At 40.9% G+C, this 25,202-nt stretch overlaps 1 protein-coding gene across 1 annotated transcript in view; it reads left to right on the top strand.

Moving 5' to 3' along the window:
* LOC128640733 (mucolipin-2) overlaps positions 1-25,202 on the top strand; it is a 236,447-nt gene that overhangs the window by 47,207 nt on the left and 164,038 nt on the right. The window lies entirely within an intron of this gene.

Below are 25,202 nucleotides of genomic sequence, written 5' to 3'. Positions count from 1 at the left end.
ATATTTATATAATAAAAATTTACCATCACTTTAAAATTGCATGCTGTATCTGAATTAAGAAAGAGAAAAAAAAATTGGGTTTAGTGTCCCTTTAAAATTGCATGCTCCTATATGAATCATGAAAGTTTAATTTTGCCTAAACTATCCCTTTAATCCCTTTAAACTCTGACACATGAACTGGGTGTTTGACATGCACTGGTAATTAAGTTACATAGGATTCTCATTATTATTTTGCATCTATGTTTACCCATATTAGGCTATATTACGTGTGTTTATACACAGTTGCCAATCAACAGTTGGCTCTCAGTACTGCATTGCTGCTCCTGAGACTACCTAGGTATGTTTTCTTCTACAAGATATGACGAGTCCACGGATTTCATCCTTACTTGTGGGATATTAACCTCCTGCTAACAGGAAGTGGCAAAGAGCACCACAGCAAAGCTGTATATATAGCTCCTCCCTTCCCTCCACCCCCAGTCATTCTCTTTGCCTGTGTTAGTAAAAGGAAGAGGTAAAGTGAGGTGTTAGTTTAGATTCTTCAATCAAGAAGTTTTTTATTTTTAAATAGTGCCAGAGAGTGCTATTTTTCTTAGGGGGAAATCGTCAGCTGCTTCCCAGGAGGAGTGGAGACATGTTATTTTCTGCCCTGATGTTGATGATCTTAGCAAACATTATCTAAGATCCATAATGGTTCCTACAACGCAGCTGAGGGGACACATGGCATGTTGTTTTTCTTGTAATACCGCGACCCATGTGGTCTTAGTCAGATTCTGTGACGCCCACGATGGGCGGGGCCTAATTCGCACGCTCAGACGCGCAGTATTCCTCCGGACATAGCAGCAGAGACTGGGGTTCTGAGTGGCCTGATTTGTCTTCCAGACCTAGCGAAAAGTATTTACACGATATAGCAAGCTCATTGACTTCATCTGGGGGCAGGTAGGTGCCACAGCAGAGCTGTGGCGTGGTGCAGGGGCCAATTTTTATTTACTTATTAAAATCTTGTTATCAATATTTTCATCATTTTGCATATATTGGCAAGTGGATGCAATATTAAGAGTATTTGGGCACTTAAAGTTTTTTTCTGGATCAAAAGACATTTTTGCAGTTTTCCAAAATATAGTTGCGTTTTTAAAAATTTAAAGGCGCAGTACTTTTTTTTTTTTTTTTTTTTTTTTTTACTTTAATCAGAGATCAATATTTTAACAAGTACAACTGTTAATAGTATTGCTAGCCTGTTTAACATGTCTGAAACTGAGGAGGAAACTCCTTGCTCTATGTGTTTAGATGCCACTGTGGAATCCCCTCTGACTTTTTGCCCCTCGTGTACTGAGAGGGCCTTGCAATGTAAAGCAAAATTGTTTTCCTAAGGATGATTCTCAGTCTGAGGAGAATCGGGGTATACTGCTAACTTCTCACCAAGTGTCACAACCTTTAACGCCCACCCAAGCGACGCCTGGTTCTTCTACAGCGTCTCATTCATTTACTCTGCAGGATATGGCTGCAGTTAGGTCAACTACCCTTACAGAGGTATTATCTAAGTTGCCAGTGTTACAGGGTAAACACAGTAGGACAGAGGTCACTTTGAATGCTGAGCCTTCTGATGCGTTGTTAGCAATTTCCGATGTACCCTCACAGGGATCTGAATTGGGGGTCAGGGAACTTTCTGATTCGGGAAGTGCTTTACCTCAGACAGACTCGGACGTCATGTCCTTTAAATTTAAACTTGAGCACGTCCGTCTTTTACTTAGGGAGGTTTTAGCGATTCTGGATGACTGTGATCCTATTGTGGTGGTTTCACCAGAGAAATTGTGTAAGATGGACAAATACTTAGAGTTACCTGCTTACACTGATGTCTTTCCGGTTCCTAAGAGAATCTCAGAGATTATTGAAAGGGAATGGGACAGACCGGTATCCCGTTTTCACCCTCTCCTAATTTCAAAAAGATGTTTCTATAGCTGACACTGTTCGGGACTCTTGGCAAACAGTCCCTAAGGTGGAAGGAGCTATAGCTACCCTAGCGAAGCGTACAACTATTCCTATTGACGACAGCTGTGCTTTCAAAGACCCTATGGATAAGAAAGTGGAGGGTCTTCTAAAGAAAATGTTTATTCATCAGGGTTTTCTCTTACAGCCAGTGGCCTGCATTGTGCCAGTTACCACTGCGGCGGCATTCTGTTTTGAGGCCTTGGAAGAGTCCCTCAAACTGAGACTCCTTTAGAGGAGATTCTAGATAGAATTAAGGCTCTTAAACTGGCTAATTCTTTTATTACAGATAACACCTTTCAGATTACCAAATTGGCGGCTAAAAATGCCGGATTTGCCATTTTAGAGCGTTATGGTTAAAATCTTGGTCTGCTGACGTGTCATCTAAATCAAAGCTTTTGGCTATTCCTTTCAAGGGAAAGACCCTTTTTGGGCCTGACTTGAAAGAAATCATTTCTGACATTACAGGAGGTAAGGGTCATCTCCTACCTCAGGATACAACAACTAAACTAAGGAGTAAGCAGAATAATTTTCGCTCCTTTCGGAACTTTAGAGGAGTCCCCTCCCCTTCCTCTTCCTCCGCCAAGCAGGATGGGAGTTTTGCTCAGACCAAATCTGTCTGGAGGCCCAACTAGTCTTGGAACAAGGGTAAACAATCCAAGAAGCTCGCTGCTGCTACCAAGACAGCATGAAGTGGCAGTCCCCGATCTGGGACCGGATCTAGTAGGGGGCAGACTCTCTTTCTTTGCCCAGGCTTGGGTAAGAGATGTGCAGGATCCTTGGACATTGGAGATCGTGTTCCAAGGGTATCAGCTGAAGTTCAAAAGTACTCCCCCAAGGGGGAGATGCCTTCTTTCACGGTTGTCTGCAGACCAGAGAAAAAGAGAGGCGTTCTTACGCTGTGTAAAAGACTGCTTACTATGGGAGTAATTCGTCCCATTCCAAGGTTAGAACAGGGACGGGGGTTTTACTCAAATCTTTTTGTGGTTCCCAAAAAAGAGGGAACGTTTAGACCCATTTTAGATCTCAAGAGTCTAAACAAGTTTCTCAGAGTCCCATCCTTCAAAATGGAGACTATTCGAACAATTCTGCCATTGATCCAGGAGGGTCAATATATGACTACCGTGGACTTGAAGGATGCATATCTGCATATCCCTATCCACAAGGATCATCATCTGTTCCTAAGGTTTGCCTTCCTGGACAAACCTTTTCAGTTCGTGGCTCTTCCCTTCGGGTTGGCCACAGCACCCAGGATCTTCACAAAGGTTTTAGGGTCCCTCTTGGCGATTCTCAGGCCGCGGGGTATTGCAGTAGCGCCTTATCTGGAAGATATTCTGATCCAGGCGCCGTCTTACCATCTGACAAAGTCTCATACAGACATGGTCCTGTCCTTCCTGAGGACTCGCGTGTGGAAGGTGAATCTAGAAAAGAGTTCATTGGTTCCACAGACCAAGGTTCCCTTCCTGGGAACACTAATAGATTCCATATCTCTATGAAAATTTTCTTGACAAAGGTCAGAAAGTTAAAGATTCTGAATACATGCCGAGCCCTTCAATCCAATCCTCGACCATCAGTGGCTTAGTGCATGGAGGTAATTGAATTGATGGTGGTGACAATGAACATCATTCCGTTTGCTCGTTTTCATCTCAGGCCACTACAGCTGAACATGCTCAGACAGTGGAATGGAGATTATACAAACTTGTCTCCTCAGATAGATATGGATCAGGAGACAAGAGACTCTCTTCTTTGGTGGTTGTCTCAGGATCATCTGTCCCAAGGTACGTGCTTTCGCAGGCCCTCATGGGTGATAGTGACAACGGACGCCAGCCTTCTAGGTTAGGATGCAGTCTAGAATACCCTGAAGGCTCGGGGTGATTGCACTTCTTCCAATCAATATTCTGGAAATGAGAGCAATATTCAATGCGCTTCAAGCGTGGCCTCAGTTGGTTTCGGCCAAATTCATTCCCTTTCAGTCAAACAACATCACAACTGTGGCTTACATCAATCATCGGGGAACGAGGAGTTCCTTAGCGATGACAGAGGTATCCAAGATAATTCGGTGGGCGGAGGCTCACTCTTATCTGTCAGCAATCTACATCCCAGGAGTGGACAACTGGGAAGCAGACTTTTTAAGCAGACAGACGTTTCGTCCGGGGGAGTGGGAACTCCATCCGGAGGTTTTTGCCACTCTGATCCTCAGATGGGGCAGACCGGAGTTGGATCTGATGGCGTCTCGTCAGAATGCCAAACTTCCAAGATACGGATCCAGGTCAAGGGATCGTTAGGCCGAACTGATAGAGGCCTTGGCAGTGCCTTGGTCGTTCATCCTAGCTTATATGTTTGCACCATTTGCTCTCCTGCCTTGGATGATTGCTCGGATCAAGCAGGAGAGGTCTTCAGTAATTCTAATCGCGCCTGCGTGGCCTCACAGGACTTGGTATGCTGATCTAGTGGACATGTCCTCTCTGCCGTCATGGAAGCTTCCATTGAGGCAGGACTTTCTCATTCAGGGACCCTTCCATCACCAAAATCTAGTTTCTCTGCAACTGACTGCTTGGAGATTGAAAGCTTGATTCTATCCAAGCGGGGGTTCTCTGATTCGGTCATTGATACTTTGATTCAGGCACGTAAGCCTGTCACTAGAAAGATCTATCATAAGATATGGCGTAAATATCTTTTCTGGTGTGAATCCAAGGGTTACTCAAAGAGTAGAATTAAGATTCCCAGAATTCTGTCTTTTCTCCAAGAAGGATTGGAGAAAGGGTTATCAACAATTTCTTTAAAAGGACATATCTCTGCTTTATCGATTCTGCTACACAAACGTTTGGCAGATGTTCCAGACGTTCAGTCTTTTTCTCAGGCTCTGACGAGAATTAAGCCTGTGTTTAGACCAATTGCTCCGCCTTGGAGTTTGAATTTAGTTCTTAGTGTTCTTCAAAGGGTTCCGTTTGAACCCATGCATTCCATAGATATTAAGTTGTTATCTTGGAAAGTTTTGTTTTTAGTTGCTATTTCTTCTGCTCGCAGAGTTTCTGAGCTTTCAGCGTTACAATGTGATTCGCCTTATCTTACCTTTCATTCTGATAAGGTAGTTTTAAGTACTAAACCTGGTTTTCTGCCTAAGGTTGTTTCTAATAAGAATATTAATCAGGAAATTGTTGTTCCTTCATTATGTCCTAACCCTTCTTCCAAGAAGGAGCGTCTGTTGCATAACTTGGACGTGGTCCATTCCCTGAAGTTTTACTTGCAGGCGACTAAGGATTTCCGTCAATCATCTTCATTGTTTATTGTTTTTTCGGGACAGCGTAGGGGTCAGCTACGGCTACCTCTCTCTTTCTTTTTGGCTGAAGAGTATCATCCGCCTGGCGTATGAGACTGCTGGACAGCAGCCTCCTGAAATAATTACGGCTCATTCTACTAGGGCTGTGGCTTCCTCATGGGCATTTAAAAACAATGCGTCTGTTGAACAGATTTGCAAGGCTGCAACTTGGTCGTCTCTTCACACTTTTTCCAAATTTTACAAATTTGATACTTTTGCTTCTTCTGAGGCTGGTTTTGGGAGAAAGGTTCTTCAAGCAGTGGTGCCTTCCGTTTAGGTTCCTGTCTTGTCCCTCCCTTTCATCTGTGTCCTGTAGCTTTGGTATTGTATCTCACAAGTAAGGATTAAATCCGTGGACTCGTCATATCTTGTAGAAGAAAAGGAAATTTATGCTTACCTGATAAATGTATTTCTTCTACCATATGACGAGTCCACGGCCCTCCCTGTCATTTTTAAGACAGGTTATATTTTTTGTTAAACTTCAGTCACCTCTGCACCTTTGGCTTTTCCTTTCTCTTCCTAACTTCGGTCGAATGACTGGGGGTGGAGGGAAGGGAGGATATATATATATATATATATATATATATATATATATATATATATATATATATATATATATATATATATATATATATATATATATATATATATATATATATATATATATATATATATATTTATATATATATATATTTATATATATTTATATATATATATATTTATATATATATATATTTATATATTTATATATATATATATATTTATATATATATATATATTTATATATATATATATATATTTATATATATATATATATATATATTTATATATATATATTTATATATATATATTTATATATATATATATATATATATATATATATTTTATATATATATATATATATATTCTCCTGTTAAGTGTAGTCAGTCCACGGGTCATCCATTACTTATGGGATATTAACTCCTCCCCAACAGGAAGTGCAAGAGGATTACCCAAGCAGAGCTGCTATATAGCTCCTCCCCTCTACGTCACACCCAGTCATTCTCTTGCACCCAACCAATAGATAGGATGTGTGAGAGGACTGTGGTTATTAAACTTAGTTTTTATTTCTTCAATCAAAAGTTTGTTATTTTAAACGGCACCGGAGTGTGTTGTTTCTTCTCAGGCAGCATTTGAAGAAGAATCTGCCTGAGTTTTCTGTATGATCTTAGCGGACGTAACTAAGATCAATTTTGCTGTTCTCGGCCATTCTGAGGAGTGAGGTAACTTCAGAACAGGGGACAGCGGGCAGGTTCACCTGCAAAGAGGTATGTTGCAGTATATTATTTTCTAAGGAATGGAATTGACTGAGAAAATACTGCTAATACCGATATAATGTAAGTACAGCCTTAAATGCAGTAGTAGCAACTGGTATCAGGCTGATATATATGTATGTTTACACTTTAGTATTTCTGGGGAATGGCACTTCACTGGGTAAATACTGTATGCATATACCTTTTAGCCTAATCTGCATGAGTGACTAGCAGCAGGCTTTTTAATGACATTTCATAAATTAGATGTTAAACGTTTGCTGGCATGTTAAATCGTTTAATTATCTGAGGTACTTGGTGAAAAATAATTTGGGCTTTATTTTCCACATGGCTGTCGTTGGTTTTTGGGTTAAAACAGTTTACTGAGCTTCCCTCACTGTTGTATGTGTGTGGGAGGGGCTTATTTTGGCGCTTTTGCTACGCATCAGAAATTCAGTCACAGTCTGCCTTCTTCTCCCTGTATGATCCGGGACGTCTCTACTGAGCTCAGGGGTCTTCAAATCTAGTTTTGAGGGAGGTAATCACTCACAGCAGACCTGTGAGACTGTGCTTTGACTGTGATAAAAACGCTTATATTTTCAATTGTTACTCGTTTTTCTGATATTAAGGGTTAATCATCCATTGCTAGTGAATGCAATCCTTTGCTAACTTAGTGCTTTTTCTGTGAAAATTTGGGTTTATAACTAATCCGGTTCATTGTTATTCAACTGTGACAGTTTTTGTGTGCTTCTTAAAGGCACAGTAACGTTTTATATTGCTTGCAAATTTATTTGAAAAGTATTTTCCAAGCTTGCTAGTCTTATTGCTAGTTTGTTTTAACATGTCTGACACAGAGGAATCTCTTTGTGCAATATGTTCAAAAGCCAATGTGGAGCCCAATAGAAGTTTGTGTACTAATTGTATTGATGCTTCTTTAAATAATAGTCAATCTGTACATTTTAAGAAAATTTCACCAGACAACGAGGGGAAAGTTATGCCGTCTAACTCTCCTCACGTGTCAGTACCTGCATCTCCCGCTCAGGAGGTGCGTGATATTGCGACGCCAAGTACATCAGGGCGGCCATTACAAATCACTTTACAAGACATGGCTAATGTTATGACTGAAGTTTTATCTAAATTGCCAGAACTTAGAGGTAAACGCGACCACTCTGGGGTGAGAACAGAGTACGCTGATAATGTTAGAGCCATGTCTGATACTGCGTCACAAGTTGCAGAGCATGAAGACGGAGAGCTTCATTCTGTAGGTGACGGATCTGATCCAAATAGACTGGATTCAGACATTTCAAATTTTAAATTTAAGCTTGAGAACCTCCGTGTACTATTAGGGGAGGTATTAGCGGCTCTGAATGATTGTAACACGGTTGCAATCCCAGAGAAATTATGTTGGCTGGATAGATACTATGCGGTACCGGCGTGTACTGACGTCTTTCCTATACCTAAGAGGCTTACAGAGATTATTACCAAGGAGTGGGATAGGCCCGGTGTACCCTTTCCCCCCCCCTTCTATATTTAGAAAAATGTTTCCAATAGACACCACCACACGGGACTTATGGCAGACGGTCCCTAAGGTGGAGGGAGCAGTTTCTACTCTGGCTAAGCGTACCACTATCCCGGTGGAGGATAGCTGTGCCTTTTCAGATCCAATGGATAAAAAGTTAGAGGGTTACCTTAAGAAAATGTTTACTCAACAAGGTTTTATATTACAACCACTCGCATGCATTGCGCCTGTCACGGCTGCGGCGGCATTCTGGTTTGAGTCTCTGGAAGAGACCCTTGAAACAGCTCCATTGGATGAGATTACAAACAAGCTTAAAGCCCTTAAGCTAGCTAATTCATTTATTTCTGATGCCGTAGTACATCTAACTAAGCTTACGGCTAAGAATTCCGTATTCGCCATTCAGGCGCGCAGAGCGCTGTGGCTAAAATCCTGGTCAGCCGATGTGACTTCTAAATCTAAATTGCTTAACATACCTTTCAAGGGGCAGACATTATTCGGGCCCGGTTTGAAAGAAATAATCGCTGACATTACTGGAGGTAAGGGCCATGCCCTGCCTCAAGACAGAGCCAAACCAAGGGCTAGACAGTCTAATTTTCGTGCCTTTCGGAACTTTAAGGCAGGATAGCATCAACTTCCTCCGCTCCAAAACAGGAAGGAACTGTTGCTCGTTTCAGACAGGGCTGGAAACCTAACCAGACCTGGAACAAGGGCAAGCAGGCCAGAAAACCTGCTGCCGCCCCTAAGACAGCATGAAGTGAGGGCCCCCGATCCGGCAACGGATCTAGTAGGGGGCAGACTTTCTCTCTTCGCCCAGGCTTGGGCAAGAGATGTCCAGGATCCCTGGGCGTTAGAGATCATATCCCAGGGATATCTTCTGGACTTCAAAGCTTCTCCTCCCAAAGGGAGATTTCATCTTTCAAGGTTGTCAACAAACCAGGCAAAGAAAGAGGCGTTTCTACGCTGTGTTCAAGATCTTTTGTTAATGGGAGTGATCCACCCGGTTCCGCGGTCGGAACACGGACAAGGGTTTTACTCAAATCTGTTTGTGGTTCCCAAGAAAGAGGGAACCTTCAGACCAATCTTGGATTTAAAGATCCTAAACAAATTCCTAAGAGTTCCATCGTTCAAGATGGAAACTATTCGTACAATCTTACCCATGATCCAAAAGGGTCAGTACATGACCACAGTGGATCTAAAGGATGCGTACCTTCACATACCGATTCACAAGGATCATTACCGGTACCTAAGATTTGCCTTCCTAGACACGCATTATCAGTTCGTAGCTCTTCCCTTCGGGTTAGCTACGGCTCCAAGAATCTTTACAAAGGTTCTGGGCGCTCTTCTGGCGGTACTAAGACCGCGAGGAATTGCGGTAGCTCCGTACCTAGACGACATTCTGATACAAGCGTCAAATTTCCAAACTGCCAAGTCTCATACAGAGTTAGTTCTGGCATTTCTAAGGTCGCATGGGTGGAAGGTGAACATAGAAAAGAGTTCTCTATTGCCACTCACAAGAGTTCCCTTCTTGGGGACTCTTATAGATTCTGTAGAAATGGAAATTTACCTGACAGAGGACAGGTTAACAAAACTCCTAAATGCTTGCCGTGCCCTTCATTCAATTCAACACCCGTCAGTGGCTCAATGCATGGAGGTAATCGGCTTAATGGTAGCGGCAATGGACATAGTACCTTTTGCACGCCTGCATCTCAGACCGCTGCAATTGTGCATGCTAAGTCAATGGAATGGGGATTACTCAGATTTGTCCCCTATGCTGAATCTGGATCAAGAGACCAGAGATTCTCTTCTATGGTGGCTTTCTCGGCCACATCTGTCCAGGGGGATGCCCTTCAGCAGGCCAGACTGGACAATTGTAACAACAGACGCCAGCCTACTAGGTTGGGGCGCTGTCTGGAATTCCCTGAAGGCTCAGGGATCATGGACTCAGGAGGAAAGTCTCCTTCCAATAAACATCCTGGAATTGAGAGCAGTTCTCAATGCCCTTCTGACTTGGCCTCAGTTAGAAACCTGGAGGTTCATCAGGTTTCAGTCGGACAATATCACAACTGTGGCTTACATCAACCATCAGGGAGGGACAAGGAGTTCCCTAGCGATGATGGAAGTTTCAAAGATAATTCGCTGGGCAGAGTCTCACTCTTGCCACCTGTCAGCGATCCACATCCCAGGCGTGGAGAACTGGGAGGCGGATTTCCTAAGTCGCCAGACTTTTCACCCGGGGGAGTGGGAACTTCATCCGGAGGTCTTTGCCCAAATACTTCAACGTTGGGGCAAACCAGATGTGGATCTCATGGCGTCTCGACAGAACGCCAAGCTTCCTTGTTACGGGTCCAGATCCAGGGACCCGGGAGCGGTCCTGATAGATGCTCTGACAGCACCCTGGACCTTCAAGATGGCTTATGTGTTTCCACCCTTCCCGATACTTCCTCGATTGATTGCCAGGATCAAACAGGAGAAGGCATCAGTGATTCTAAAAGCACCTGCGTGGCCACGCAGGACCTGGTATACAGATCTAGTGGACATGTCATCCTGTCCACCTTGGTCGCTGCCTCTGAGACAGGATCTTCTAATTCAGGGTCCTTTCAAACATCAAAATCTAATTTCTCTGAAGCTGACTGCATGGAGATTGAACGCTTGATTTTATCAAAGCGTGGATTTTCGGAGTCAGTAATTGATACCTTAATACAGGCTAGGAAACCTGTTACCAGGAAGATTTACCATAAGATATGGCGTAAATATTTACACTGGTGCGAATCCAAGAGTTACTCATGGAGTAAGGTTAGGATTCCTAGGATATTGGCTTTTCTACAAGAAGGCTTAGAAAAAGGTTTATCTGCAAGTTCTTTAAAGGGACAGATCTCAGCTCTGTCCATCCTTTTACACAAACGCCTGTCAGAAGTTCCAGACGTTCAGGCTTTTTGTCAGGCTTTGGCCAGAATTAAGCCTGTGTTTAAGACTGTTGCTCCACCGTGGAGCTTAAACTTAGTTCTTAACGTTTTACAGGGTGTTCCGTTTGAACCCCTTCATTCCATTGATATCAAACTGTTATCTTGGAAAGTTCTGTTCTTAATGGCTATTGCCTCGGCTCGTAGAGTCTCTGAGTTATCGGCCTTACATTGTGATTCTCCTTATCTGATTTTTCATTCAGACAAGGTAGTTCTGCGTTCTAAACCTGGGTTCTTACCTAAGGTAGTCACTAACAAGAATATCAATCAAGAGATTGTTGTTCCATCATTGTGCCCTAACCCTTCTTCAAAGAAGGGACGACTTCTGCACAATCTAGACGTAGTCCGTGCCTTGAAATTTTATTTACAGGCAACTAAAGATTTTCGCCAAACATCCTCCCTGTTTGTAGTTTATTCTAGACAAAGGAGAGGTCAAAAAGCATCCACTACCTCTCTCTCCTTTTGGCTTCGTAGCATAATACGTTTAGCCTATGAGACTGCTGGACAGCAGCCTCCTGAAAGAATTACAGCTCATTCTACGAGAGCTGTGGCTTCCACGTGGGCCTTTAAGAATGAGGCCGCTGTTGAACAGATTTGCAAGGCTGCAACTTGGTCTTCTCTTCATACTTTTTCCAAATTTTACAAATTTGACACTTTTGCTTCTTCTGAGGCTGTTTTTGGGAGAAAGGTTCTTCAGGCAGTTGTTCCTTCCGTATAAAGAGCCTGCCTGTCCCTCCCGTCATCCGTGTACTTCTAGCTTTGGTATTGGTATCCCATAAGTAATGGATGACCCGTGGACTGACTACACTTAACAGGAGAAAACATAATTTATGCTTACCTGATAAATTCCTTTCTCCTGTAGTGTAGTCAGTCCACGGCCCGCCCTTTTTTTTATGGCAGGTCTAAAATTAAATTAAATTAAACTCCAGTCACCACTGCACCCTATAGTTTCTCCTTTCTCGTTTGGTTTCGGTCGAATGACTGGGTGTGACGTAGAGGGGAGGAGCTATATAGCAGCTCTGCTTGGGTGATCCTCTTGCACTTCCTGTTGGGGAGGAGTTAATATCCCATAAGTAATGGATGACCCGTGGACTGACTACACTACAGGAGAAAGGAATTTATCAGGTAAGAATAAATTATGATATATATATATATATATATATATATATATATATATAATCTGCCACTTCCTCTTAGCAGGAGGTTAATATCCCACAAGTAAGGATGACATTTGTGGAATCGTAGAAGAAATAAATTTATCAGGTAAGCATAAATTTCCTTTTTAGACAAATTATACCAAAATAAATTGGAAAATTTGTTTAAAGGGACATGAAACACATTGAAATGGTTTAAATAAAATACATTTTATTATATATATATATATATATATATATATATATATATATATATATATATATATATATATATATATATATATATATATATATATATATATATATATATATATATATATATATATATATATATATATATATATATATTACGCCTGCCCATGTTTAGAAAATACAAACACCCAAACTAAAGTTACAAAACAAATAAACAAAGCTATCCAAAATAAAAAAATTAAACCTAAACTAATACCGCTATAAAAATAAACACCCCCTAATCTAATACTAAACTACCAATAGCCCTTAAAAGGGCCTTTTGTAGGGCATTGCCCTAAGTTAAACAGCTCTTTTACATAAAAAGAATTACCAATTTACCCCTTAACCGTAAAAACCTCCACCCAACCCCCCTAAAATAAAAAAAACCTAATACTAAAAAACCCTAAGCTATCCATAGCCCCTAAAGGGACATTTGTAATGGCATTCAGCTCTTTTACTGCCCTTTAAAAGGGCTATCAGCTGTTTTACAGCCCATTAAATCCCTAATCTTAAAAAAATAAAAATAAAAATCCTAAAACTAAGCCCCAAATAGGTACTCGCCGTTCCTGAATTCCGGCGGTGAAGGTCGTCTTCTTCCAGGCGGCTCAATCATCTTCTATCTTCCATCTTCATACGGAGCGAAAGGCGGCGTGGTGTGGAGTGGTCTTCCCCGATGAGAGGATCCAGAGCGGCGGTCCTCAGCGGCGTGGAGTCGCCTCTTCATCCGATCTCCAGTGTACACTGAAATTTGAATGGAAGCTAACGCATTCAATTTGGGGGTAACTTGCATTCCTATTGGCTGAAAATTTGAAATTGGCCAATAGGATTAGAGCTACTGAAATGCTATTGGCTGTTCAAATCAGCCAATAAGATTTCAGTAGCTCACATCCTATTGGCCGATTTCAAAATTTCAGCCAATAGGAATGCAAGGTACCCCAATAAATATGGGGTACCTTGCATTTAATCTTCATTGTGCGGTGGACGATCGCATGAAGAGGAGCCTCCATGCCGCTTTGGACCACCGCTGCTGAGGATCCGTGCATCTGGGAAGCAAGCTCCACACTGCTTTCTCTCCGGATGAAGATAGAAGATGATTTAGCCACCTGCAAGAAGACCACCTCTGCCGGACTTCATGAACGGTATGTACCTATTTGGGGGTTAGATTTAGGATATTTTTTTTTTTTTTTTTTTAATTAAGATTTAATGGGCTTGTAAAAGAGCTGAATGCACTTTTATGGGCAATGCCCATACAAATGCCCCTTTAGGGGCAATGGGTAGTTTAGTTTTTTTTATTTTGGGGGGTTTGGTGGGTGGAGGGTTTTTTCTGTTAGGGGGATTTAGTATTTTTTTTATGTAAAAGAGCCGTTTAATTTAGGGCAATGCGCTACAAAATGCCCTTTTAAGGGCTATTGATAGTTTAGATTAGGGGGTGTTTTTATTTTCATAGGGATTAGATTTAATTTTTATTTTTAATGTTGTTAGATTAGTTTTTGTAATTTAGTGGAATCCCAAAGGGATCAGTACTGGGCCCTGTTCTTTTTAATATTTTTATAAATGACTTGGAGCAAGGATTAAATAGCGACATCTCTATTTTTGCAGATGATACTAAGTTAAGTAAGGTCATTAGGTCAGAGAAGGATGAACTTTCATTACAAAGGGATCTGCAAAAATTAGAAGTATGGGCAGGTAAATGGAAAATGAGATTTATTACGGGAAAATGCAAGGTTCTACATTTTGTTAGTAAAAATAAGCAGGCAGTGTATTTTTTAAATAGGACAAGACTTAGCCAAAGAGAGGAGGAAAGGGATTTGGGAGTAGTAATAGATAACAAGCTAAAGATGGGTGCATAATGCAAGGCAGCGGCTTCAAAGGCTTATAAGATACTAGCATGTATTAAAAGAGGCATTGATTCAAGGGAGGAAAGCATAATTCTGTCCCTATATAAAGCCCTGGTAAGACCTCACCTTGAGTATGGAGTGCAGTTCTTGGGAACGATTGCAGAACTAGAAAAAGTTAAGGGAAGGACCACAAAGCTAATAAGGGGATTGGAGAATTTAACCTATGAGGAGAGGCTAGCCAAACTGGGTCTGTTTTCTTTAGATAAAAGGCGCTTGAGAGGTGACATCATTACTTTTATATAAATATATTCAAGGCCCATATACAGAGATTGCAGAAGCTCTGTTTATTCCAAGAAAATTGTTTCTGACAAGAGGTCAGAATTTAAGGTTGGAAGAAAGGAGATTTTATCTCCTGCAACTGAAACGTTTTTTTCACTGTAAGAGCAATAAAATTGTGGAACTCATTACCAAAGGAGGTAGTGAATTCCAATACCCTAGATACATTTAAAAAATAGTCTGGATACATTTCTGTATGTAAACAAAATTCATGGATATGATTGCTAGTATTAAATGTATGACCTTTTAGTGGGGTTATTTCAGCTTAACTGGAGCTTTTTGCAAGCATTTTAGATTTGTATAGGTTGAACTCGATGGACTTCGGTCTTTTTTCAACCTTGTCTACTATGTTACTGTTAGGATTTTTTTTATTTTAATTGTAATTTAGTAGTAATTGGGGTTAATTTAGGGGGTGTTAGGTTAGGGGACTTAGTAATTAAATTAGTTATTTGCATTGTGGGGGGCTGGCGGTTTAGGAGTTAATAGGTTAATTTAGGTTTATTGCGATGTAGGGGTTTGTCGGTTTAGGGGTTAATGGTGTAGTTGGCGTTGTAGGGTTTGGCGGTTTAAGGGTTTGGTAGTTTGTTTTTTTGTTAATACTTAGTACAGGGGCGGTTATGTTTTTTTTTTCTCTCAATACTTCGTGTGGGTGGTTTATTTTTTTATTTTTTATATTTAATTCTTCGTGCGGGTGGTTATTTTTTTTTTTTCTGTAATACTTTGTGCGGGAGGTTCGTCTTTTTTTTTTATTTCTTGCGGGTGGTGGATTCTTTAACCACCCTGCTAATTGCATGCTCTCTCTGAATCATGAGAGAGAAATGTTTAGTATCCCTTTAAAAGATTGCATTTTAAAAAAGGGTTAATGATCATAAACATGCACAGAAAGAAATCACTCAAAATAAATAAATATAATTTATGAGCATGATATTGTAATGTTTGTTTTTCTCCTTCACATCCAGAACCCACAAAGCAAAATAAACTGCATTCTATTTACTAAAAACCAATGGAAAAGCCATATAAGTCTATTTATGAACAAAGGGGATCCCAGGGAAGATTTTACAACCATTTGTGCCATGATTGCACAAGCAGTTTGTGAAAAAGTTAATTTTGTTTTTTATATGATAGCATTTAGCGGTGAAATGGTGGCATGAAATATACTAAAATGTGCCTAGATCAATACTTTTGGTTGCCTACAAAATATATAGTTTTGACAGGTAAAAAAAAACGCCCTATTTCGGTTTAAATGAAGTGATAGCAAAATGCTAAAAATGCTTTAATATTTTGGTCAAATTCTCTGAAAGTCCCGGTAGGGAAGTGGTTAAAGTTAGGTTTATATGAGAGAGAAGCTAATTGATAATAGAAGTAAAGATTTGTTTTAAACATTGTACTATAGCTGTTGTGATGATAGCAGGATGTGATGTCACTAGCATGTGGGCGGGGCTTAGGTCCGGTGTCTGTGTCGCAGTTAGTTTAGTACAATCAACCTGTCTGGATGTGTATTGCTATGCTCTGTAATAAAATAGAGTTGTACCATCATTGCTGTGTCCTGCATATGTCCTGCATCTCATGACATGGTGTCAGAAGTTCTGGACTACGCTTCTGTTTCTGATGATGACGATGTCAAAGTTTACCCCACCTGAGCCTTTTGACTTTTCTCAGCCTGCAGCTTGGCCCACATGGCGTCAGCGGTTTCAGCGCTTCAGGATTGCATCCAAACTGAACAAGGAGAGTGGTGAAGTACAAGTTAATTCTCTTTTATATTCTATGGGGAAAGATGTGGAGCCAGTGTTCAATGCTTTTACTTTCCAAGAAGGGGACGAAGTTAACTTTGATATAGTTATGGATAAACTCAGTGCCCACTTTGTGCCCAAAAGAAATGTGATTCATGAGAGAGCTTGTTTTCACAAACGTAATCAGCGTGTGGGAGAATCTGTGGAGTCATTTGTGCGCAGCCTGTATGAATTAGCTGAATTCTGTGTGTTTGGTGTTGCTAAAGAAGAGCAAATCAGAGACAGAATAGTTATTGGAATTGCAGATGCTGAAGTCTCCCTGAAGCTGCAGTTAGAGCCTGATTTAACGTTAGACGGGGCTATTAGGATGGCCCGCCAGAGTGAACTGGTGAAAAAGCAAAGTGCTGATCTGAGGTCTGAGAGTATTGTGGATGAAGTGCAACAGTCTAGGAAAATTACTAGTGAAAGGCACAGTGTGAGCGGTAGATCTAAAGTACTGGAAAGGCCTAGAAGTGGATGGGCGCAACATGGCCGATGCACACGGTGCTACCGGGCTCATGATCAGAGTGCTATATGCCCGGCCAGAGATAAAAGATGCAGAAAATGTAACAGAATAGGCCATTTTGAAGTGGTGTGTAAAACTGAATACATTAAGGAGATGCAGGTGGACAGTGACCAGGAGGGTCAGGAAGTGTCTTTTGTGGGGTCTGTTGTGGAACGGACAAGCTCAGAGGAAGATTGGAAAGTTACCTTTACTGTAATGGGAGCCAATGTTGATTTTAAGATTGACACAGGAGCTGATATCACTGTAATGTCTTTTGCTGAATTTATGAAACTGCCTCGACAGCCCCAGCTGGCGAAGGTTACTACAAATGTTCATAGTCCTGGTGGCCGCATTGATTGTGTGGGGAAATTTCTTGCCAGCTGTGAGTACAAACAAAGGAAGTTCACCATGTGGGTGCATGTGATCCGAGGTCAGTGTGTTAACAGTTTATTGAGCAGAAAAGCAGCCTGTGACTTGGGCCTCGTGGCCAGAGTGAATGAGATCTCTGAAGATATGTTTGGCGAGTTGGGCCTACTGAGCTGCAAACCTGTCCGTATAGCACTTAAAAGTGACGCAGTCCCGTACAGTATTTCTACTCCTCGTAGAATTCCGTTCCCGCTCATGCCTCAAGTGGAGAAAGAGCTCATGCGCATGAAGTCTATGGGGGTTATTGAAGAGGTTGTTGAAGCAACTGATTGGTGTGCCCCCATTGTTCCAGTTGCAAAGAAAAACGGAAAGGTGCGCATCTGTGTGGACCTGAAAAGGTTGAATGAGGCAGTGAAGAGGGAGAGATTTGTGCTGCCGACACTGGAAGACACTGTTCTGTTTTCACTAAAGATTGTGAAGATACAATGTCTACATTAAGGGATGCTATGCAAAATAGAAACAAGCTTAACAGTAATCTTTTTACAGAGGATGAGGTTTTGTTAGCATTATCAAAAATAAATGTTACAAAGGCAGTGGGTCCTGATAATATTCATCCAAGGGTTTTAAAAGAACTTCGTTCAGTGCTAACTGTCCCATTAACTGATCTGTTTAATCAGTCACTATTAACAGGAGCTGTCCCAGATGATTGGAGAATAGCAAATGTAATACCTCTTCATAAAAAGGGCAGTAGAGAAGAATCTGGCAACTACAGGCCAGTTAGTTTAACTTCAGTAGTAGGGAAATTAATGGAAAGCCTCTTAAAGGAAAGAATTATGACTTACATAAAGACAAACAATTTAGAGGACCAAAATCAGCATGGTTTTACTTCAGGGAGATCATGTCAGACTAATCTAATTGACTTCTTTGATTATGTAACAAAAGTATTAGACAAGGGAGGAGCAGTTGATGTAGCATATCTAGATTTCAGCAAAGCATTTGACACCGTCCCACACAATAAACTTATTCACAAACTATATCTCCTTGGTCTAGATTCAAAAATTGTGAACTGGGTGGAATGCTGGCTTAAGGACAGAAAACAAAGTGTCTTAGTAAATGGAGTTCATTCAGCAGAGGGGGCTGTTACTAGTGGTGTTCCTCAGGGGTCAGTTCTGGGGCCTGTTTTGTTTAACATATTTATCTGCGATATCAGCAAAGGGCTACAGGGGAAAGTATGTCTCTTTGCAGATGATACAAAAATTTGCAACAGAGTGGATGTTCCAGGGGGGGTAGACAAAATGAGAAGCGATATACAACAATTGGAGGATTGGACAAACGACTGGGATCTAAAGTTTAACACAGCAAAGTGTAAAATAATGCATTTAGGGAAGAAAAATCCAAATGTTAATTACAGACTCAATGACACTTTACTGACTGTTACAGACGAGGAACAGGACTTGGGAATTATTATTTCAGATGATTTAAAACTTAGTAAACAATGTAGTAAGGCAGCGAGAAAGGCTAGCAGAATGCTTGGATGTATTGGTAGAGGTATTTGCAGCAGAAATAGTAAGGTTCTTATGCCACTTTATAGATCATTAGTTAGGCCTCATCTTGAGTATTGTGTGCAGTTCTGGAGGCCATATCTTCAGAAGGATATTAACAAACTTGAATCTGTGCAAAGGAGGGCTACCAAAATGGTACATGGTCTAAAAAATAAAACTTACCAGGATAGGCTCAATGACCTAAATATGTATAGCTTAGAGGAGAGAAGGGAAAGAGGTGATATGATAGCAACTTTCAAGTACATTAAAGGGTTTAGTAAAACTGAGGCTGTGGGTATTTTACATAAAATGGAAAATTCAAGAACAAGGGGTCATGAGCTCAAGCTAAAGGGTAGCAGATTCAGGAGTAATTTGAGGAAGCACTTCTTTACAGAAAGAGTGATTGATTTATGGAATAAACTTCCTCAAGAGGTAGTAGCAACAAACACTGTGGGGGACTTTAAAAATGCATGGGACAAGCATAGGGCTATCCTACGAACTAGATAAGTTTATACTGTTAGGTAAGGTGGGGCAGACTTGCTGGGCCTATGGCTCTTATCTGCCGTCAATATCTATATAGCCCCGAAGTTGGCTGGGGCGAAGTTCTTTTCCACATTAGACGCTTCTAGCGGCTTTTGGCAGATCCCCCTGGATCCAAAGTGCCGCAAACTGACTACCTTTATCACTCCGGTAGGTCGGTTCTGTTTCTGCAGACTTCCCTTTGGGATATCCTCCGCTCCTGAGATCTTTCAGAGGGAAATGAGTTCTCTCCTGAGTGGCCACGTGGGCACAGCAGTCGTCATGGACGACATTCTAGTGTATGGGTCTACAGTGGAGGAGCATGATCAGCGTTTGAGTTGTGTGCTGCAGGCTATCAAAGAGTCTGGGCTGAAGCTGAATAAAGAAAAATGTCATTTTAGGAAAACTGAATTATGCTACTTTGGGCATATCATCAACGGGGATGGCATCAAGCCGGACCCCGAGAAAATTCGGGCTATCGAACAGATGAAAAGCCCTTCTGATGTACATGAGCTGAGACAGATATTGGGCCTTGTAAATTACGTGGGCAAGTTTCTTCCAGATTTATCTACAGTTTTGCACCCTATCACAGAGTTGCTTAAGAAAGATGTTGCCTGGGTCTGGGGACCCTCACAAGAAAAAGCGTTCCTGCATGCTAAGTCCCTGCTGGGGTCTGCCCCAGTGCTGGGGTTCTACGACCCTTCAAAAAAGACTGTGGTTAGTGCTGATGCAAGCAGTTATGGGTTGGGGGCTGCACTCCTGCAGCTGAATGACAACAAACTACAGCCCATCGCCTACTGTTCCCGCACACTGACGGCTGCGGAGTCAAAATACGCTCAAATTGAGAAAGAGTGCCTGGCTGCAGTTTGGGCCTGTGAGCGCTTTCAGCGTTATCTAGTGGGTTTGGAGAAATTTAGTCTGGAAACTGACCACAAACCGCTAGTCCCTCTTATCAATTCTTATGACATAGACAAAACACCCTTGAGATGCCAGAGACTTTTAATGAGACTACTCAGGTTCAATGTTCAGGCAGTGCATGTGCCGGGGAAGCAGCTGGTTGTGGCAGATACACTGTCCAGGCTCCCGCTGGCTGCTGCTGAAGAATCCTCCACAGAGTCGGATGTAAAAGTGTATGTTGATTCAGTTCTGGCCTCTAAGTCCATTTCTTCAAGGAAACTGGAAGAGATAAAGAAAGAGACATATTTGGACACAGATCTGCAAGAAGTTATAAGGTACATAAGAGATGGCTGGCCCGAGAGCCGGGCAGCCTGGATGTCTTTAAATGCTTACCAGCCAGAGAGGTCGCAGCTCACGGAGCTGGAGGGGTTGGTGCTGTTCCAAGACCGTATTGTAATTCCTGTCAGCATGAGGAAGGAGATGTTAAACAGGATTCACGATGGCCACTTAGGCATTACAAAGTGCAGAGAAAGAGCAGCTACAGCTGTGTGGTGGCCTGGGATCAGCTCCGACATTGCAAATCACGTGTCTAAATGTGCCTTTTGCCGGGAACGCCGGCCTACTCAGAGAAGGGAGCCCTTAATGTCTACTCCGCTGCCTGCGGGGCCGTGGCAGAAAATAGCTGCTGATTTGTGCGAACTGCACGGGAAAAAGTTTCTTGTTGTTATCGACTACTATTCCAGGTATTTGGAAATAGCACCCCTGAATGATATCACAAGTCAGGCCGTTATCATTCGCCTGAAGAGCTTGTTCGCCCGCTGGGGCATTCCAATGGAGCTGGTGAGTGATAATGGCATGCAGTTCGCTTCTACAGAGTTCAGTGCTTTCAGCAGGGAATATGATTTTGTACATTCCACGTCAAGTCCACATTATCCGCAGGCCAACGGAATGGCTGAAAGGGCAGTTCAAACAACAAAATTCATTCTAAAGCAATCTGAACCGTACCTAGCCCTCTTGTCATACAGGGCGACGCCCATTCAAGCCACCGGGTTTAGCCCGGCACAGCTGATGCTAGGACGCCAGATTCGCACCACTTTACCCTCAGTGGGTGTCTTCAAGCCGCCTGGCCCTGTTCCTCGGGACGAAGTCCTTAGGAGGGATGAAGAGGCCAAAAAGGGTTATCGTTTCTTCTACGACAGGAGACATTCTGTCAGGCCTTTACAGGAACTGAAAGCGGGCCAAAGTGTCAGAATTAAACTGGATGATGAGAAGAAATGGAAGACGCCTGCTACGGTAGTGGGCCGCTCTCCAGAACCAAGGTCTTACACAGTCCTTACAGAGGGAGGGACGGTTACACGCCGTAACCGAAGACATCTTCAGCCTGTACCTGAGAGTCTGGAACCGGATACCTCAGTACCACCGCCGGTGGGATCCCCTGTTCTAAGAGAGGTGCCTTCCCCTCAGCAAGATCATAGCGGGGATATATCTTTGCCTCCAGCAGACTCTTGTTCACCATCTTCTGTATCAGAGGACAGTTCATGCAAAGTTACATCAAGCGGAAGAGTGGTGAGGCTTCCGGCCCGATACAGGGACTGACTTTAGCTAGAACAGTGACCGGAAGTATGGGCAGAATAATCCCATGGTCACTGTGGACTAGGGTAGTCTACCCCGATGTCCAAGTCAGGATGTAATTTATTTGTTCATGTTTTCTAATCTATCTGTTTTTATAATGTTCTAAAACAAAATGTTGTTGTATACCCTGTTGGTGTACCTTGTTATTTAATATATGCGAATGAATGCTTTGTCTTTGAAAAAGGGGAAGATGTGATGATAGCAGGATGTGATGTCACTAGCATGTGGGCGGGGCTTAGGTCCGGTGTCTGTGTCGCAGTTAGTTTAGTACAATCAACCTGTCTGGATGTGTATTGCTATGCTCTGTAATAAAATAGAGTTGTACCATCATTGCTGTGTCCTGCATATGTCCTGCATCTCATGACAGCTGTATCAGGAAAAAATTAATTTGACTTACTTGTTCCTAAAGTTAAAGGGACAGTCTAGTCTACACCAGAATGTTTGTTTAAAAAGATACATAATCTCTTTATTACCCATTCCCCAGTTTTGCATAATCAACACAGTTATATTAATATGTTTTACCTCTGTAATTACCTTGTATCTAAGCCTCGGCAGACTGCCTCTTATCTCGGTGCTTTTGACAGACATGCAGTTTAGCCAATCGGTGCATAGTCCTCAATAACTCCATGGGAGTGAGCACAATGTTTATCTTTATGACACACATGAACTAGTACTGTCTAACTGTGAAAAGATGGGTTTCAACGGTTAAGAAATCAGTTTGAGCCTACCTAGGTTTAGCTTTTCAAAAATACCACCAAGGGAGCAAAGCAAATTTAATGATAGAAGTCAATTGGAAAGTTGTTTAAAATTGCATGCCTATCTCAATCATGAAAGTTTTTAATTTTGACTTAGTGTCCCTTTAACTTTCCAGAAGCCAAATATTTAACACTTTTCTACAAAAACTCCAACTGAAAGTGTGATAGTGATATGTAGTCATTTACAGTTCTTGAATTAAAACCTTTACTCTCTTATAAGCACACTTATTTATTTTTTATTTATTTAATTATAATTGTATTGCAAAACCCAGGCTTGTCTTATTTACGCAAGCTGCTCGTTAAATTATGGGTTACTGTGCCAAGAATCTGTTTAATGAACAATTCACTTCGATATGTATTTACCTTTTAAACATGTGAATGAATTAATTGTTAGTGGCACAAAGGTCACCTGGGTAAGACACTGCCTTGGCTTAAAAAGGATTTGAAGCCCAAAATAAATGTTTTTGTGATTTTGACACAGGATACCATTTAAAAAAAAAAAAAAAAAAAAAAAAAAAAAAAAAGTTTCAAATTTACTTTGTTAATAAAATTTGGATTGTTCCCATAATATTCTGTGTAGCAGATCCCTAGTTAGGTGTCTGGAGCGCTAAATGACAGGAAATAGTGCTGCCATCTAGTGTTCCTGCAAATTAATACAATTCTTACAAAACGGCTGCTATATACTGCTCCAGAAATGGGCCTGCTACTAAGCATATGTCCCTGCTTTTTAACAAAAGATACCAAGAGAACAAATCAAAATAGAAGTAAATTAGAAAGTTCTTTACAATTGCATGCTCTAAATCGTGAAATAAATAATTTGGGGTTTATATCACTTTACACTATAAACCCCAGATTCTGCAGCAGAATTAATTTTAACAATACCGTTTTACTTTATAACATAAGCAAGATTTAGCTAGTCACTGCTGGTGTTCTGTCGAAATTTGCTACTTTGTTTTTGTGACTTCTATCAAAGCTGCCTACATAGCCTTGCCAGCAGAGGGTACAGAGAAAAATTTGTTTAGTTGCTCCCTGCTACTAGTGCAACTGTTAACAACGTGCTGGCGGATTTACACAGGTGTTCTGTAGACATTTTCTATTGTGTTGAGATTTGCTACCTCCTTTGGCGAATGCGTAAAATTACATAATCGCACATGAACTAATATTACTCCCTAAATTCATTAACTGTACGCTACAGGAGCTAATCAAGCAGACGAGACAACGTAGCGTAGAGTTAATGAATCTAGGAGAAATGTTAATGTGCATATTAAAATATGATGGAGGTGGAGAAAAGCTTCATTTAATTTTAACCCCTTAGTTACCAGACCATTTTTCAATTTTCTAAACGTTAAGGACCAGGGCTGTTTTTACATTTCTGCATTGTTTGTGTTTAGCTGTTATTTTCCTCTTACTCATTTACTGTACACACACATATGTTATATACAGTTTTTCTTGCTATTAAATGGACTATCTAAAGATACCATTATTTTCGTCATATCTTATAATTTACTTTAAAAATTCAAAATATGATAAAAAAAATGGAAAAAAAACACACTTTTTCTAACTTTGACCCCCAAAATCTGTTACACATCTACAACCACCAAAAAATACCCATGCTAAATAGTTTCTAAATTTTGTCCTGAGTTTAGAAATACCTAATATTTTAAATGTTGTTTGCTTTTTTTTTGTGCAAGTTATAGGGCAATAAGTACAAGTAGCACTTAGCTATTTCCAAACCATTTTTTTTTCCTTCAAAATTAGCGATAGTTACATTGGAACACTATCTGTCAGGAATCCCAGAATAAACCTTCACATGTGTGTGTGTGTGTGTGTATACATATATGTGTATATATATATATATATATATATATATATATATATATATATATATATATATATATATATATATATATATATATATATTTAGTAGACAACCCAAAGTATTGATCTAGGCCCATTTTTGTATATTTCATGCCACTATTTCACCGCCAAATGCGAACAAACAAAAAAAAAATTCACTTTTTCACAAACTTTAGGTTTCTCACTGAAATTATTTACAAACAGTTTGTGCAATTATGGCACAAATGGTTGTTCTCTGGGATCCCCTTTATTCAGAAATAGCAGACATATATGGCTTTGGCATTGCTTTTTGGTAATTAGAAGGCCACTAAATGTCGCTGCGCACAACACTTGTATTATGCCTAGCAGTGAAGGGGTTAATTAGGGAGCTTGTAGGGTTCATTTTAGCTTTAGTGTAGAGATCAGCCTTCCCCCTGATCCCTCCCTGACCCCTCTCAAACAGCCCTGTCAGAGTATATGAATATTATGATGAATATTACATATGTGTACATATATATATATATATATATATATATATATATATATATATATATGTATATTTTATACACTGTATATGTTAGATGAGACCTCAGGATTAATTGAACATGAGTTTGTTGAACACAGCTTCTAATACACGTCTATCAGGATTGACGATCAGTAGAGCCTTTTTGAAGCATGACCCCTGTAGTGTAAAACACACAAACATTTCTTTTCTAAAGGAAATAGCTCAGTGACCCTATTCATTTGACTATA

Source organism: Bombina bombina, chromosome 10, assembly GCF_027579735.1.
Source record: "Bombina bombina isolate aBomBom1 chromosome 10, aBomBom1.pri, whole genome shotgun sequence".
Classification (NCBI taxonomy): domain Eukaryota; kingdom Metazoa; phylum Chordata; class Amphibia; order Anura; family Bombinatoridae; genus Bombina; species Bombina bombina.
This window is presented reverse-complemented; position numbering and strand designations above follow the sequence as displayed.